This window comes from Chlorocebus sabaeus, chromosome 4 (assembly GCF_047675955.1).
Source record: "Chlorocebus sabaeus isolate Y175 chromosome 4, mChlSab1.0.hap1, whole genome shotgun sequence".
In the NCBI taxonomy this organism is placed as follows: Eukaryota; Metazoa; Chordata; class Mammalia; order Primates; family Cercopithecidae; genus Chlorocebus; species Chlorocebus sabaeus.
The window spans coordinates 57,274,442-57,291,914 of record NC_132907.1 but is presented as its reverse complement, the minus strand read 5'-3'; the positions used below and the strand labels follow the sequence as shown (position 1 = coordinate 57,291,914).

Here is a 17,473-nt window from a genome sequence, read left to right as displayed (position 1 = left end):
TTTTTTTTTTTTTTTTTTTTTTTTAAGCAGAAATTTAAACCGGTAATAGTCCGCAAAATGATACAAAACTATCTTAAAAATGTGGAATGCTTCACAAATTTGCATGTCATCCTTGGGCCGGGGCCATGGTAATCTTCTCTGTATCATTCCAATTACAGTATATATGCTGCCGTGAAAACAATGTTTACCAGTTTTGTTCTTTATCAGTTTTTATGGCTTTCAGCTTTAGCCTACAAAGTTATGCAAGGATCAAATATTAATTCAGATTTAATTTTAAAGTTACTTCCCCAGTTTTTTATAGTTAATTACAGAAAGGACTATTCTCATTGAGTGGTGTTTTCACTGAGTAGTCTGTTTTTGTTTGTTTTGTTTTTTTGCTGCTTTGTTGTTTTTTGCCATCAAGGTTTTAACCTGGGTAGTAAACACTGATGCTGCATTGATGCTCATGGAGCAGGTGGCTAAGGAGCCAATCACTGCATTTGTCAGGTAGTAACCCTGTTTTATTCTGAAAAACAGTTTTTATATGCTTTCTGTTTGAAAATATAGCAGAAAAGACCTATTATACTTGTCTTATAAAGCTGTATTTTTTTAATCGCAGAAAATTAGCATTTTATATTGTGACTGACTATACACATATCTTTGCACAGACACACAGGCATATATGAAACTGAAAAAGGAGTTAACCATAGCAATTCCTATTGCAGTGTGCACTCCATTTTTTTGTATCCTGATTTGTTCCATATTTAAAGTACTGATCATAACCTATTACATTGATTTTAGGACCCACTAATGAGTAAGAATTCAGAATTTGAAAACCACTTCTAAAGCATGCCTCAAATATAATTTGATCTTTTCAGAAGCCTTGTGAGATAGGCAAGGCTAATATTAACCCTTTTCAAACATAGCTAAAGCCTACACTTTGAAAACAGAAGTTGGACTAAAGAATTGAAAACAGAAAAAATGATTTAGGGTGTTGAATGAGCAGAGGTCATCATGAACACAGTGTACACTTGAATGGTGATGGAGAGGAAGAGGGGCTGCAGAGATTTAGAACAGAAAGCAGATGGATGTAGAAGATGTTTTATTTGCCTCAGGATTTTTGCCTAAGCCCTTGAAGACATCAGGTATGCCACTAGAAATCACCTGAGGCTAAAATTTACCAGATTGTTGGTATCTTGAAAAGCTACCAAAATTAGTTTGCAAGGCTCTACCCATCAGCTTCTTACAGTCTACCTCTAGACATCTCATCTATACCATTCCAGTCCAATTTCTCGAGGTAAGTCTATTTCCCAAAATTCACTTATTTGCATACTTTTATAATTTTTGTCATATGTATACATCACCACATTGTTTTTTAAATTGTTAGAAATGGATTTATTTATTCCAAATAATTAAAAAATTTGAGATTAACTTTAGACATTAATCATTTAAAGCAAACAATCATTGGTATTTAGTGTATTCACAATGTTGCAACCACCAATTCTCTAGTTTCAGAAGTTTCATCACCCCATAAAAACACCCCATACCTCTTAAGTAATCATTCCTCATTCCCCCATTTAAAAAAGAAACATTCTAACACTATCAAAAATGTAAAAAAGCAATGTGACTCTAAAAAGAGCATAGCAAATTCTGAAAATAAAACAATCATTAGCCAGATACTAGCTAGATACTGTTATCTACCAATTCTCTGTGTCTTAGATTTTTCTATGTTAAAAGGGATATAGGCAAAAGTTATGGAGGTATTAAAGACCAATCAATGCTAAATCAAGACTTTCTGCTTGGTCGAACTGAAAGAATTGAAGGAAATTTCAAAACTATACCTTTCTCACTATGAGATTCACTGCTATTTAGTGTCATTTCCTTTAACTAACATCTAAAATTTGTCTTGATACAGCTGAATTCATCCTTTCCTTCACTGTAGTATTAAAGGGGTTGCGTATTATTCCCAGAGTCCTTTATAACTGAATTCCTGGAATTCAGAGAGTGTGTTCTAAATATTGGTGATTGCAGTTTTCATTATTATCCTCAAACATATAAAATGCGTTATTTACCAAGTAGTAAACTGGATGCTTTCAGAATTTTAAAGAAAAGGTACAGATACGACTTCCAAATAATATAAATCTTTGTTGTGAAAATCAGTGTATGCACAATTAACACTTAGAATATAAAACTGATAATATTAAATAGACAAGTAGATTGTGTTCTAAAAGTTATCCGGTTTAAATTATTTGGAACTTTTATGCTGTTTCATAGAGATTAAGTTAATAGCAGCTATTATGAATATTCCAGATTAGCACAATATGGCTTATCTTTTTATGATCTTCAGGTTCTCCAGGGGTGGTTCTGGTATGATAAAAATAGTATTTTGCATCACAAACTTCAGTTTCCTCATCTGAACAATAAACTTAATCTTTACCTAGTTATAAAGTTCAAATAAGATAACCTTTGTGTAAGTACACAGCACAGTCCCTGGTACTTGGTTGAAGGTCAGTTAAGTGTACATTTATTTGTTCAGTTATTCATATTCATGGCCGTTTTAAAATTAATTTTTTAATTGACAAGTAATAATTGTACATATCCATGGCATACATAGTGATGAATTCATCCTTTCCGTCACTTCACTATTATATTGATATATTTGATACATATGATGTATAGTGATCAAATCATGGTAAGTAACATCCATCATCTCAAACATTTATTATTTCTTTGTGTTGGGAATTTTCAATATCCTCATTCCAGCTATTTGAAAGTATATAATATTTATTGTTAACTGTAGTCATTCTGCTGTGGGACAGAACACTAGAACTTATTTCTCCTATCTAGCTCCAATTTTGTGCATCTGTTAACAAATCTCTTCCTAACCCTCCCTTCCCTCTACTCTTTTCAGCCTCTAGTATTCTGTTTTACTTTTTAATTCTATGAGATCAACTATTTTTCTCTCACATGAATGAGAACATGGGGTGTTTAACTTTCTGTTTGCAGCTTATTTCACTTACCTTCCACTTCCATCCATGTTACTGTGAATGGCAGGATTTCATTCTCTTTTATGACCGAATAGTATTCCATAGTGCATCCATATCACATTTTCTTCATCTATTTATTATTGGACACCTAGGTTGATTCTGTATCTTGGCTATTGTGATTAGGGCAGCAATAAACATGGGAGTGCAGATATCTTTTTGACATACTGATTTTCCTTACGTTGGATACTGTAGGGGATAAGGGAGAGCTTTCCCTTGGTTCCCTGATGTTTTGCTGAAAAATCAACTCTCAAAACGCAGATTAATTAGAGAAAAGGCATACAAATTTATTCATCGTATATACACAGGAGACTTTGGAATGAAGATCAAAAGATACAGGGGACATTATCAAAAGATACAGGGGAAAGGTTCAACAAAGTATGGACAGTCATGTAGAAATATGATTGGACAAAAAGGGGTGATCTAATACTAATAGACTGGGGAAACTCAGGAGGGCCGTCTGTCTAGATTCTTTTTGGGTTCTCTGAGTATGCATTCCTTCCTTCCGGGTATGGGACAAGACCCTCTCTAGAACAGGACTGTTACAACTTACAGACAAACAACATAGGTCAGATAATTCCTTTGTGGTCATTTTTCCAATGAAAACCAGAGGTAAGATTAGAGTACTATTTATAGGATTTATGACTAGCTTTGAGGAATAGGGGTTCTGGTTTCTATGATCCACCTTGGGGGCCAGGGATTCTAGTTTCTGTGGCTAGCCTCTGTGGAGAATGGGACAGAGAGGCAGGAGGGTGGGAGAAAGAGAAAAATGTTTGCTTCAAGGCTGCTTCTGATACTTTCATTTTGGGATATTGTTTTCTGAGCCCCAGAAAATGTATACTTAGTAGGAGCCTTGCTGTATCATCTGGTAGTTCCATTTGTAGTTTTTGAGGAACTGTTCTCCATAATGGTTATACAAATTTGCATTCCCACCAGTAGTGTATGAGTTCCCTTTTCTCCACATCTTTATCAGCATTTATTATTACTTTTTTCTTTTTGGTAATAGTTATTCTAACTGGAATGAGATGTTATCTTTTTATAGTTTTGATTTGCACTTCCCTGATGATTAGTGGTGGTGATATTTTTTCATATACATGTCGACCATATGTATGTCATTTTCTATCTGTTCAGATCATTTGCCCACATTTTTTGTTGTTGTTTTTATTTTTATTGTTTTCTTGAAACGGAGTCTCGCTCTGTCACTTAGGCTGGAGTGCAGCGATGTGATCTCACCTCACTACGACCTTCGCCTCCTGGGTTCAAGCAATTCTCCTGCCTCAGCCTCCTGAGTAGTTGGGATTACAGGTGCCTGCCACCATGCCTGGCTAGTTTTTTTGTATTTTTAGTAGAGATGTGGTTTCACCTTGTTGGCCAGGCTGGTCTTGAACTCCTGACCTCAGGTGATCTGCCTGCCTCAGCCTCCCGAAGTGCTGGAATTACAGGCGTGAGCCACTGTGCCCAGCCTGCCCGTATTTTAATTGGGTTTGTTTTTATTTGTTGGTTTTTCTGTTGAGTTCTTTGTATATTCTGGATGTTAATCCCCTGTTGGATGAGTAGTTCATTATTCATGTATAAAAATGCTACTGATTTAATTTTGTACCCTACAAATTTACTGAATTCTGTTATCAGTTCTAAGGGGTTTTTTTTGTTTTGTTTTTTTTTTTGGTAGTAAAGTCTTTAGGTTTTTCCATATATTAAGATCATGTCATCTGCATACAGGGACATTTTGACTTCTCCCTTTCCAATTTGGATGCCTTTTATATATCTGCTGCTAATTGCTCTGGTTAGGACTTCCATTAGTATATTGAATAAGAGTACTGAGATTGGGCATCTTTGTCTTGTTCCAGTTCTTAGCTGAAAGCTTTTTCTTGTTCAGTAAGATGTCAGTTGTAGGTTTGTCATATTTGGCCATTATTATGTTTAGGTACATTCCTTCTATACTTAATTTATTAAGAGTTTTTATCATGAAGGGATGTTGAATTTTATCAAAAGCTATTTCTACATCTTATGGTTTTTGTCCTTCTTTCTGTGGATATGTGTGATGTTTATTGATTTGCATTTGTTGAGACATCCTTGCATTCCTGAGATAAACCCCACTTGATTATGATGTATCCTCTTACTGATGTGTTGTTAGAACTCGGCTTGTTAGTATTTTGGTGAGGATTTTTGCAACAGTGTTCATCAGGGATACTGGCTGTAGTTTTCTACTTGTTGTTGTTGTATCCTTATCTAGTTTTGGTATCGGGGTTATGCTGGCCTTATAGAATGAATTAGGAAGAATTCCCTCCTCTTTTATTTTCTGGGATAGTTTGGAAAAAATTGGTATTAATTCTTCTTTAAAGGTTTGGTAGAATTCATCAGTAAAGCCATCTGGTCTTGGACTTTTTTGTTATTGGAAGACTTTACTACTGATTCTCTCTCATGACTTGTAATTGGTCTATTCAGATTTTCTTTTTCTTCCAGGTTCAGTCTTTATAGGTTGTATGTGTCCAGGAATTTATTCATTTCCTCTAAAATTTCAAATTTATTGGCATATTGTTGTTCATAGTACTCTCTAATGATCCTTTGTATTTCTATTGTGTCCATTGTGACATATCCTCTTCTGTTTATGATTTTTTCAAATTTGAGTCTCCTCTTTTTTTCTTTTTTTCCAAGTTTCACTAATGGTTTGTTGATTTTGTTTATCTTTTCAAAGAACTAACTTTTTGTTTGATCTTTTGTATTATTTTAGTCTTTTTTTTTTTTGGAGACAGGGTCTCACTCTGTTGTCCAGGCTGGAGTGCAGTGGCTAGATCTTGGCTTATTGTAGTCTCAGCTTCCTGGGCTCAGGGTGATCATCCTGCCTCTGCCACTTGAGCAGCTGGGACTACAGGCATGTGCCACCACGCCTGGCTAATTTTTGATTTTTGTAGAGATGAAGTTTCACCATGTTACCCAGGCTGGTCTCAAACTTGGGAGCTGAAATGATCCTCCTGCCTTGGCCTCCCAAAGTGCTCAGGTATGAGTTACCACGCCAGGCCTCAGTCTCAATTTTGTTTATTTATGCTCTCATACTGTTTATTTATTTTACTAATTTGGGGTTTGGTTTTTTGGGTTTTTTTTTTGTCTCTTCATTTTCTAGTTCTTTGAGGTGAATTGTTAGTTTTTTTTTATTTGAAATCTTTCTATTTTTTTGGCATAGGCATTTATTACTATAAACTTGCCTCTTAATACTGCTTTTCCTGTGTGCCATAAGCTTTGGTACATTATGTTTCTATTTCCATTTGTTTCAAGAAATTTTAAAATTTCATTCTTAATTTCAAGTTTAACCTATTGGTTGTTTAGAGGCATTTTGTTTAGTTTCCATGTATTTGTATAGTTTTGAATGTTCCTCTTGTTATGTCTAGTTTTATTTCGTTGTGGCAAGATAAGATACCTCATATCTCGATTTTTAAAAATTTATTGAGACTTGTTTTGTGTCCTAACATATGGTCAATCCTGGAGAGAGTTCCATGTGTGGCTGAAAATAATGAAATTGTTAGGTGAAATATTCTGTAAATGTCTTTTAGGTCTATGGTACAGTTTGTGTATAAACAAGGTCTCACTCTGTCACCTTGGCTGGAGTGCAGTGGCGTGATCATAGTTCACTGCAGCCTCAAATTCCTGGGCTCAAGCAATCCTCCTTCCTCAGCCTCCTTAGTAGTTAGGACTACAGGCACATGACACCACAGCCAGCTTATTTTTTATTTTTTGTGGAGACGGGGTTTCACTATGTTGCCCAGGGTTGTCTCAAATTCCTGGCCTCAACTGATCCTCTGCCTTGGCCTCTCAAAGTGTTGGGTTTAGAGGCATAAGCCTCCATTTCTGGCCTGTGGTGCAGTTTAAATTTGTGTTCCTTTGTTGATTTTTCTGCCTACATGACCTGTCCAGTGCTAAGAGTGGGGTGTTGAAGTTTCCCACTATGTATTGAAGTGTTCCCCACTATGTATTGAAGTCCATTTCTCCCTTTAGATCTAATAGTGTTTGCTTTATATATCTGGGTGCTCCTGTGTTGGATGCAAATGTATTTACAGTTATTATATTCTCTTGCTGAATTGATCCTTTTGTTATTATATAATGTACTTTTTTTGTCTCCTGACATAAGCGTAGCTACTCCTGCTCACTTGATTTTCATTTGCATGAAATATCTTTCAGTCTAAGTGTGTCTTTACAGCTGAGGTGAGATTCTTGTAGGGAGAATATGTTTGAGTCTTGATTTTTCATTCATTCAGATAGTGTATATGTTTTAAATGAGGGAATTTAATCTACTTACATTCAAGATTATTGATAGTTGAGGACTTACTCCTTTCTTTTTATTGATTTTCTGGTTATTTTGCATATCTTTTGTTCCTTATTCCGTTACTTATTATTTTTATGGTTAGGTGGTTTTCTGTAGTGATACGGATTGATTATTTTCTCTTCTTCCTTTTGTATCAGCTCTACCAGTGAGTTTTATAGTTATACATGTTTTCATGATGGTAGTTATTATCTTTTCACTTCCAGATGTAAGACTCCCTTGAGCATGTCTTATAAGACTGAACTAGTGGTGATAAATTCCTTTAGTTTTTGCTTCTCTATTAGAAGATTTTATTTCTCCTTCATTTCCGGAGGATAGCTTTGTGGAGTATAATACTTTTAGCTAGCAGGGTTTCCCCACCTTTGCTTTCAGTACTTTGAATATATCATCCCATTCTCTCCTGGCCTGTAAGCTTTCTGCTGAGATATCTGCGTTAGCCTAATGGAGATTCCCTTATTTATGACTTGAGTCTTTTCTCTTGAATGCTTTTGGAATTATTTGTCTTTTACTTACAACAATTTGACTAGGTTGGGCCAGAGAGGACCTGTTTGGATTGAATCTGTTTGGGTTTCTTTGATCTCCCTGGACCTAAATGCCCATCTCTCTCCAAAGACTTGGGAAATTTTCTGCTATTATTTCATTAAATATGGTTTCCTCACCTTTACCCTTCTGTTTTCCTTCTGGAATGCCCACAGTGTGAATATTTGCTTGCTTAATGGTGTCTCATAAATCCTTTAGACTTTCCTTTTCAATTCATTTTTGCCACTGCTTGTATTATTTCAAAGATCTATCTTGGAGTTCACACATTTTTTTCTCCATTTGGTATAGTCTGTTGTTGAAGCTCTCAATTATATTTTCTATTTCCTTCATTTAATTCTCAGCTCTAGGATTTCTTTTTAGTTCTTTTTTGTGATAATCTACCTCTGTTAAATTTATTACTTATATCATAAGTTGTTTTCCTGATTTTGTTGAATTGTTTATCTGTATTCTCTTGTATCTCACTCAGTTTCCTTAAGATTATTATTTTGAATTCTTCTTCTGGCATTTCATATTTTCCTTATGATTGTGGTCTGTTACTGGAGAATTATGTTTTCCTTTGGAAGTGACATGTTTCCTTGCTTTTTCATTGTTCTTGTGTCTCTGTGTTAATTTCTATCAATCTGGTGGGCCAGTCACCTCTTCCGATTTTATTCACTAGGTGTCATAAGGAAAGACTTACTTATATGAATAGATCTTGGGTTGTTGATTTGATGGAGTGCATTGGCTTTGGTTCTAGGTGGACACAGTAGTCTTCATAAAATTTCTTCAACTGTAATCCATACTGGGGGCATTTGAGAGTTTCTCAGTGGCCTAGGCTGAGAGAGTTTGTGGTGACAGTAGTGCAGCTTTGCCAGGGTTGGGCTCACTGGACTGTCTCTTAGGTTGGGCATTTGTTCATGCACACAGTGGGTCAGGCAGCTTGGAGTCTGGCTCACTGGGGTTGTGGCCACAGGGATGTTACTCTAGCCAGGAACACAGGCATGCTTGTGGTTGCTTGGCTAGACTAAGGCATGTCTGCTGGGGACGGCTCATAGGACTGTTTCTCAGCCATGTATTTAGGCTCATGGCTGTTTCATCAGTCTGCAATATTTCCACCAGGGGTGGCCTACAGCATTGTTTCTCAGGCGCTTGTTGAGGATGTGGGGGAGTTGGGCAGGTCATGTCTGGGGAGGGAAGAGGGAATTGTGGGGCTGTTTCCGGATCCCTGAGTGTGGGCACTTAGCCACTCCGCTGGCCCAGGGCTATGTCAGCTTGCTTGCAGACTTGTAGGCCTCTCCCATATGGCAGAGGTCATGCAGTGGATGGATTTGTCGTAGGCAGGACTGGTAGGCTTTTAGTCCAATTGGGAGTGTGGCCCCAGGAGTTGGTTACCTGCTGTGTAGGACCATAGTCACAGCCAATCCTGGGCCCATACTTTGTACAGCTGGGGTTGTGGCATTCATATATAATGTATGGACTTGGCATAATGAATATGAAACCCCAGTGCTGGAGAAGTGCAGTGGCTACTGGCTCCGTGCGCAAGGAGTGTTCCGGAGGTGCCTCAGGTCACAAGATGGCACTGTGCTGCAGTAGCTTGTCTCACAGGGGAGAGGGTGCACCTTGTGCTCCTAATCTGGAGCAGTGAAACTGCGTGAATTCCCGGCATTTCTCCAAATGGAGCTGAGAGCTTGCAAGGACCATAGGATTCTTCTGTTGTAAGGACTGTAGGCATTTGTGGTGGCAGTGGGGGTTGGTGGTGATTTTCTGCTTACCTTTTTCCCATAATGGAAAGTTCCCTCCGACGCCAGGCAGATCTGATCCAGGTTGGGGAGATGGGGTTATAGAGGCTATGTGCTTCCATGCTGCCCTCCTGTCATTACAGATGCATCTTCACTCCCTTGCTGCACTGCAGCACTCTCCCTTCAACACTCAAATCAAATCTTAGTTGTTTCTTTGTGGCCTTGGTCCTTTTTGGTCTGGGGGGACAAATGCCAGTCGTCTCTAGTTAGCCATCTTGCCAGCCTTCATAGTCTTGTTAATATGTTATAGAATGAAATCAACAGAGTTTGCCCAATGAAGGCAGTTAGCTTTATTGTAATTTGACATATAAAGCCTGACCAGATAATTCACCTCCTTCTCACTGCTATTTACCTCATTGTTAGTAACAATAGTGGTGATAACAACAGTAGTGATAGTAGTAATAATAATTATTTTAATAACTGCTAACATTGTCTACCCACTGTGTACCAGGAATTGTTATTAATGCTTTCAATGTACTTGCTCATTTTATAGTTATTTGAGATTAGTATTTTTATCCCTATTTTAAGGATGAGTTAACTAAGATTTAGTAATTTACCTAAGGACGTACAGTAAGAGGCAGGTAGATCTGGGATTTGACTCTAGGCAGTGTGGCTCCAGGGTCTGTACTTTTAACCAACATTTCTAGGGCTTCTCAGTGTGTGGGATCCCATTCATCCAGCCTAAGTGAAGGGCCGTCAGCAAGGGAGTGACTCTAGAGGGCTCATTCTCCTCTACAGGTTGTTCCAAATATATGTTCCAGGGAATATATATTATCACAGGCGAAATTGTCTGTTGGAGGATCTGGCTCATATAGAAAAATCCTACTTCTTATCTGTGCACCCACAGAGTACCAGCAGAGCCGGGTGAGTGGGGAGGAGAGCCAGTAGAGGCAGAGGGGACATACTGCAAAGATAATGTCCTGGTCCCCCATTACAGTTAATAAGGATCAAAATGGAATACAAGTTGAAGAAGAGAGGTCAGTTTAGACTCAAGTACAGTCGTGTACCACATCATAACATTTCAGTTAATGACAGACTGTGTATGCAGTGATGCTCCTGTAAGATTATGATGTAACTGAAAAATTTATATCACTTGGTGATGTAGCCATCTTAACATTACAGCACAATGTGTTACTCATGTGTTTGTGGTGATGCTGGTATAAACAAACCTATTATGCTGCCACTAGAGCAGATACAGTTATGCATGGTACAAAATACTTGATAATAAATGACTTACTGGTTTATGTATTTACTATACTTTTAGTGTATTTTAGAGTCTACTTCTACTTATTTAAAAAAGTAGTTGACTGTAAAACATCCTCAGGTTCTTCAGGAAATATTCCAGAAGAAGGCATTGTTATCATAGGAGATGACAATTCCATGTCTGTTATTACCTCTGAATACCTTTCAGTGGGACAATATATTATGGTAGAAGACACTCATATTGATGATCCTGACGCTGTGTAGGTCTAGGCTAACTTGTGCGTTTGTCTCTTAGTTTTTAACAAAAGAGTTTTAAAAGTTAAAAATTTTTAATAGAAAAACGTTTACAGAATAGGGATATAAAGAAAGAAAATATTTTGTATAGCTATACAATGTGTGTTTTATGTGTTATTACAAGAGCCAAAAGTTTTAAAAATTTAAAAGTTTATATACTCAAAAAGTTACAGTAAGCTACAGTTAATTTATTATTGAAGAAAGAAAAACACTTTTAATAATTTTAATATAGCCTGAGCTTCCTGTGTTTATAAAGTGTACAATAGTGTACAGTAATGTCCTAGACCTTCACATTCACTAACTACTCAGTCACTCACTCACCCACAGCAACTTCTAGTCCAGCAAGTACCATTTATGGTAAGTGCCCTATGCAGGGATACCATTTTTTACTTTTTATACCATGTTTTTACTGTACCTTTTCTGTGTGTACATGTGTTTAGATACACAAATATTGACCATGGTGTTACAGTTGCCTGTAGTAGTCAGTATAGTAATATTCTGTACAGATTTGTAGCCTAGGAGCAATAGGCTATTCCATATATGCCTTACCATCTGTGTTTGTATAAGTACACTCTGTGATGTTCACATAATGAGGAAATCATCTAATGAACACATTTCTCAGAACTTATTCTCATTGTTTAGTGACCCATGGCTGTAATTAGGCAAGGAGTGACTACCAGAAGTTTTCCCCCTTCACTGTATTTCCAAATACTATCTCTTAAATTGACTAGATTAGAAGTACTTCTAAATTTTATATGCGTTTCCCTTAAGGAAAATAACATGTCAAGCCCATATACATTGAAGGAAATAATTTATTCTATACTATATGCATTATATATTTTATTACTGAGATAGTAAATCAAGATTATAGAAATGGGGTAAAATTAAAACATTTTGCTAAGTTTAAATGGCCATAACTTAAATGGAATTTTTTGTCATTCACTAGATCTAGTAGCCAGATGACATTTTACTATTTTTATTTTTAAACCTAGGAGGTTTGCCTATAAACCATTTATTAGTAGAGCAAGCTTTCTAAATGCTGTGAGTTAAAACATATGGAAATACTAGAGATACTTGAATGGAGCTTGAATGTCTTCCCACACATTAAATATGTGTCTCAAAGAGGAAAATATATTTTAGACATTTCACTGACTAGTAGTTTGAAGTTAACAGCAAAATCCATGATAGGTATTATTTTTATATTGATAAATTAAGAATACTTTTATTAAACAAGATATAGTAAGCCAAAGAAAAAGCATTCCCTACTATATTCCTAAATCTACGTGCTACACAGTACTCGTCTTATATAAACCTGAAACAAATAGGGCTGTATGTATGTTCAAGTTTGATAGTGACCACCAGTTTGTGTGGAGTTCCCCATTTATAAAGATAGACTTGGACCAAGTGATTCTATGCTATTCTACAGAAGAGTATTTTTCAATATTTTAAAAACTAGTACATATGGCCGGGCACGGTGGCTCACGCCTGTAATCCCAGCACTTTGGGAGGCCGAGGTGGGAGGATCACGAGGTCAGGAGATAGAGACCATCCTGGCTAACACGGTGAAACCCCATCTCTACTAAAAATATGCAAAATTAGCCAGGCATGGTGGCAGGCGCCTGTAGTCCCAGCTACTTGGGAGGCTGAGCCTGGAGAATGGTGTGAACTCAGGAGGCGGAGCTTACAAGTGATCTGGGATCGCACCACTGCACTCAGGCCTGGGTGACAGTGCGAGACTCCATCTCAAAAAAACAAACAAACGAGTACATATTTTGTGTTTCCTAATTATCTAAGAAGACTTTATTAAGCTTTGCTTTCTGTACTTTGTATGTTACAAAAACAGTGGATAGATTGACTATACTTTTTCAAATTCTTCTCTAACCTTACCCCACACATCTCTAACCTTACCTCTTTTGGTGGCATTGGAGTGGTGTGATATGGAGAGGGAAGTCTGTGATTAGACTTACATTTTTTAGAAATGACTTTGTTCTATAAGGAAGACAGATTCGAGGAAATAAGGCAGTAGGCAGGAGGTCAGTTCAGAGATACCGGGTGAGTCCAGTCTTAAGTGAGAGATGATGAGAACCTCAACCAAGTACGTGGAGTGAGAATGCAGAACAGAGAATGTACTAAAGTGATATTAGGATATAGGACACATACACAACTTGGTAAATGTTTGTATGTAAGGAATGTAGGACGAGTTGTTAATGAGAATAAGTAACTGGAGAGCCATTCTACCTGTCAAGGTAGGGAGATTTGCCCATGGAAGCTGGGGGACAGGGAAGGCTGTAATGAATTGTTTAGGATGTGCTGAGCCACAAAATTCTTAGGTCCATATCCAACTCGGTTGAATAAGTAAACGAATTAATTTACTAATTTTGGGGACTTGTGTCCATGCCTCTTTCCCTAGATCCTAGTTAAAAAAATGCCCAAATTTTTTTGACTTGAGGCTGGATTTCTGTTTGCAGAACCTCACTGAGGTCTAATTTTTTCCTCCACAGTTCCCTTGTCTTTTCATGCCTTGACCCTGTGCCTCTTTTACCTATATTACTACTTTGCTTAGGACCTCTGGCCCATGTTTAACTAGCTTTCTTCCTGCCTTACTCAACTTTAGATCAAACTTCCTTCTGGATGCATATCCTTAGTGAAATGGTACAGTTATCCTCAGTAGAGATGCATTTCTCAGTATGTGTGTGGACTAATTTTGATAAGGGTTAGGAGAGGACCCTGCACGGTAGTGTAGAAGAGCACTGTACTAACTTTTGTGCCACTGCTGCTTCAAAACTAGCTGTTTAAGGTAAAGTGCTTGACCTCTCCTTGCCTCAGTTTTCTGCTCTGTTAAATGAGTAGATTGGGCTAAAGGACCTCTAAAATTCTACCTCCAGCTGCAAAAATTTTTCTTAAAATTTACATCTGCAGTATTTCACTCTGCACAATTGGATTTGGTAGAACTGTGGTCACAAAAGAAAATTCCCAATGAATTTTTAAAAACAGATAAATATTTGGTATAGAAGTTAAATGGACAATTGAATCTCCGTGAGAAAAATTTCAGTAAAATTAAACTGAAAAGGAAAAAAATTGCAAATGATTTATTTGTATAGTAAAGATAATTGACAAAGGAATTAAGTTACCCTGATTGAGCTCACTCTGGAATATATTTTCTCAGTGATTGATATGGTTTGGCTGTGTCCCCACCCAAATCTCATCTTGAATTCTAGTTCACATGATCCCCTTGTGTCATGGGAGGGACCTGGTGGGAGATAATTTAACCATGGGGGTGGTTATCCTCATGCTGTTCTTGTGATAGTGAGTTTTCACGAGATCTGGTGGGTTTATAAGGGGCTTTTCCCCCTCTTCACACTGCACTTCTTGCTGCTGCCATGTAGAAAGGGTGTGTTTGCTGCTGCTTCCGTCTGCCTTGATTGCAAATTTCCTGGGGCCTCCCTAGCCCCCTGGAACTGTAAGTCAATTAAACCTCTTTCCTTTATAAATTACCCAGTCTCTGGTGTGTTTTTATTAGCCGCACAAGAATGGACTAATACAATGATATTAGTCAAGTTGGGATAATTTGTTTAACAAAACGATGGGGACATGTCAGAAGGACACAGGAGCTAACTGGAAGGAGCTCCCTATGACTGAATCTGGGGCAAGTCTGTGAACTGTAACCCATAGAATAAGTTAAATATCGTAAATCCATACTAATAGAAATAATTTAATATGTAGATAAGAAACAACTCTTCCTTACAGTATAATTCCAGTTGATAAATGTAGAACGAATAATAGAAAATCACCATGAGGCAGATACAGTAGTAATACTTACTGTGATCAGGAATCATTAATAGATGCTGAAATTAGTTGAGCAAAGCTATGATGAGAAGCAGAATATTTACATAGTTTCAGGGTATTTCCTCACAAGATATTTATCAGCTACAAAGGGAGAATTAGTAACTTTACACTGAAGAAACCTGCCAGATACCACCTTAACAAAGACATTAAAGATAATATCATCTGTAATAATAAGACATATTGACATCATATAAATCTTGATATGATACATATGAAGGCACAACAACACTTCTGTTAGATTCTTACAAAAATGTGTAGCCTTAACCTAAGAAAAAACACCGGACAAACCCAACTTGAGAGATAGTCTGTAAAATAACTGGCCACTAGTTTTCACATATCAAAATCATGAGCTATTCTAGATTGGAAATGTGATAACTAAATGTAATGTGAGATCCTGTATTTGTTGTGGACTAGAAAAAAAGCACATTAGTAGGAAAACTGGTGAAATTGGAACAAGGTCTGTAGATTAGCTAATAGAATTCTATCAGTGTTACTCTTCTGTTTTTTTTTTTTTTTTTAAATAATTATATAATGATCATGGTGGATGTTAACATTAGGGGAAGCTGTGATATGGGACCTCTCTGTAATATTTTTTAACAACTTTTTGGTATGTCTAAAATTGTTCTAAAATAAAGAATTTTAGGCCGGGCACGGTGGCTCATGTCTCTAATTCTGGCACTTTGGGAGGCTGAAGCGAGGGATCACTTGAGTTCAGGAGTTCGAGACCAACCTGGCCAACATGGTGAAACCCTTTCTCTACTAAAAATACAAAAATTAGCCAGGCACGGTGGCAGGCACCTGTAATCCCAGCTACTGGGAGGCTGAGGCAGGAGAATAGCTTGAACTTGAGAGGTGAAGGTTGCAGTGAGCCAGGATCACCTGGGCTACAGAGCGAGACTCTGTCTCAAAATAAAATAAGATTTTTAAATAGTATTTAATCTTAAACATGTTTTTGAAATACCCTTGTTGATGTCAGCATAACAGGGTTAAGTCAGTTCACGTAAGCCCTCCTGTCTCACATACCCACATGCTAACCTGAAAATGCCAAAATTAATAGATTTTGAAAATTTTGAAAGACACAATTTTAGGACATTAAGAAGGTCTGTTTAATAAATGAAGGGGTAAACTTTTGGTCTTTAATATTCCTGAGGATTACTAAAAGCTTAAGAACATGCACAGGGAGCATATATATGTATATAAATGACTCAGCTTTTGAGAGTCACCATCTGGAAGACAATCACATCTCCTGATGCCACTAAATGGATTGTAGAGTACATAGTTCTTGGAAGTGGGGCACAGTTCTCACTCCAAAAGCCAAGAATGGCAAATGCTCAGTTTCCTGGCCTATTTGTATTGTGAGAATGCAGGTATGCAACCTAAATTTGGCCAATCAATGTCACATACTCTGGGCTTTGATTCAGGAGCAGTGAAAGGAGAGAATATATTCCTGTGAGGCAGCAGGAGTAGTGGCAACATCCAGTTTTCAGGGGTTACACTGCCACTGATGGTGTTACATCCAGCATTCTGGAGTGTCAGTGGTGTCCTCCAGCCTGATTCTGAGTCTGAAATCTGGCCGGGATCCAGGCTGTGCCAAGCCTTCTGTATTCTCATATATTTTCTTAGCCTGATTATATAGCCTCTCCAGCAATTTTGGGATCTACTTCCCATTCTTTGCATAATTTCACTTTATACTGCAGTTGAGAATGCCATCTGATCTGTATCCCTATACAAAAAGTTTAGATATTATTCCATTAAAACGAATTTATGTTGTAACAGTTGTTACTGAGATACGTATGTTTTTCAGCACTTCAAGTTTTAACTTGCTTTTATATGTATTATATTGAGCTAATGAATTTAGTTAAGTCATTATAGTGCCGTGGTTAATAGTGTGGACTTTGGAAGTATGCCTAGATTAAAATTCAGGCTCTGCTGCTTATTAGCTGATTGAGTTTTTACAGTTATAAAATGGGAGTAATAGCAGTACCTACCTTCGGACTTGTCAGGAGGACCAAATACATACACATGTGCCTACCTACACATAAAGAGCAGTGTTTGGCAAGCAGTACTGGAGGACACCACATAAAGAGTAGTAAGTTCTGTATCTCAGTATTGCAGTTATTTTGATTCTCATATCAGCTTAGAAGTTTATGTATGTTTATTTTCTGGTTGATGTTAATATGCCAAGTTCTCAAACTCCCTTCATGTTAGGATTACCATTCTTTTTGGTGAACCTCTCTAGTATGTATTTTATAGAAGAAAGTTCACATCGATCTGAGATCAGAGATCAGATTTTGTTAATTGGTATATTACTGAATTAACTCTGTTATTGACAGTTATTGGGATCTATACACTGTCTGAGTTTTTGGCTGATTTGCTTACAAGGAAAAGTAATAACTGACGCCCCAGACTTCAGAAGGAGAAAGGTTTATTGTTTTCAAAAGCAAGACTAAAATATTAGCTTCAATTATCTTTAG

The 17,473-nt window shown here is 37.2% G+C and overlaps 1 protein-coding gene and 1 non-coding gene across 3 annotated transcripts in view; one reads left to right on the top strand and one right to left on the bottom strand.

Moving 5' to 3' along the window:
- WDR70 (WD repeat domain 70) overlaps positions 1-17,473 on the top strand; it is a 361,196-nt gene that overhangs the window by 234,750 nt on the left and 108,973 nt on the right. The gene's annotated exons all lie outside the window — the stretch shown is intronic.
- On the bottom strand, positions 76-181 carry LOC119621524 (U6 spliceosomal RNA). The gene has a single exon (XR_005238081.2). It is a non-coding gene; the product is annotated as a U6 spliceosomal RNA (small nuclear RNA).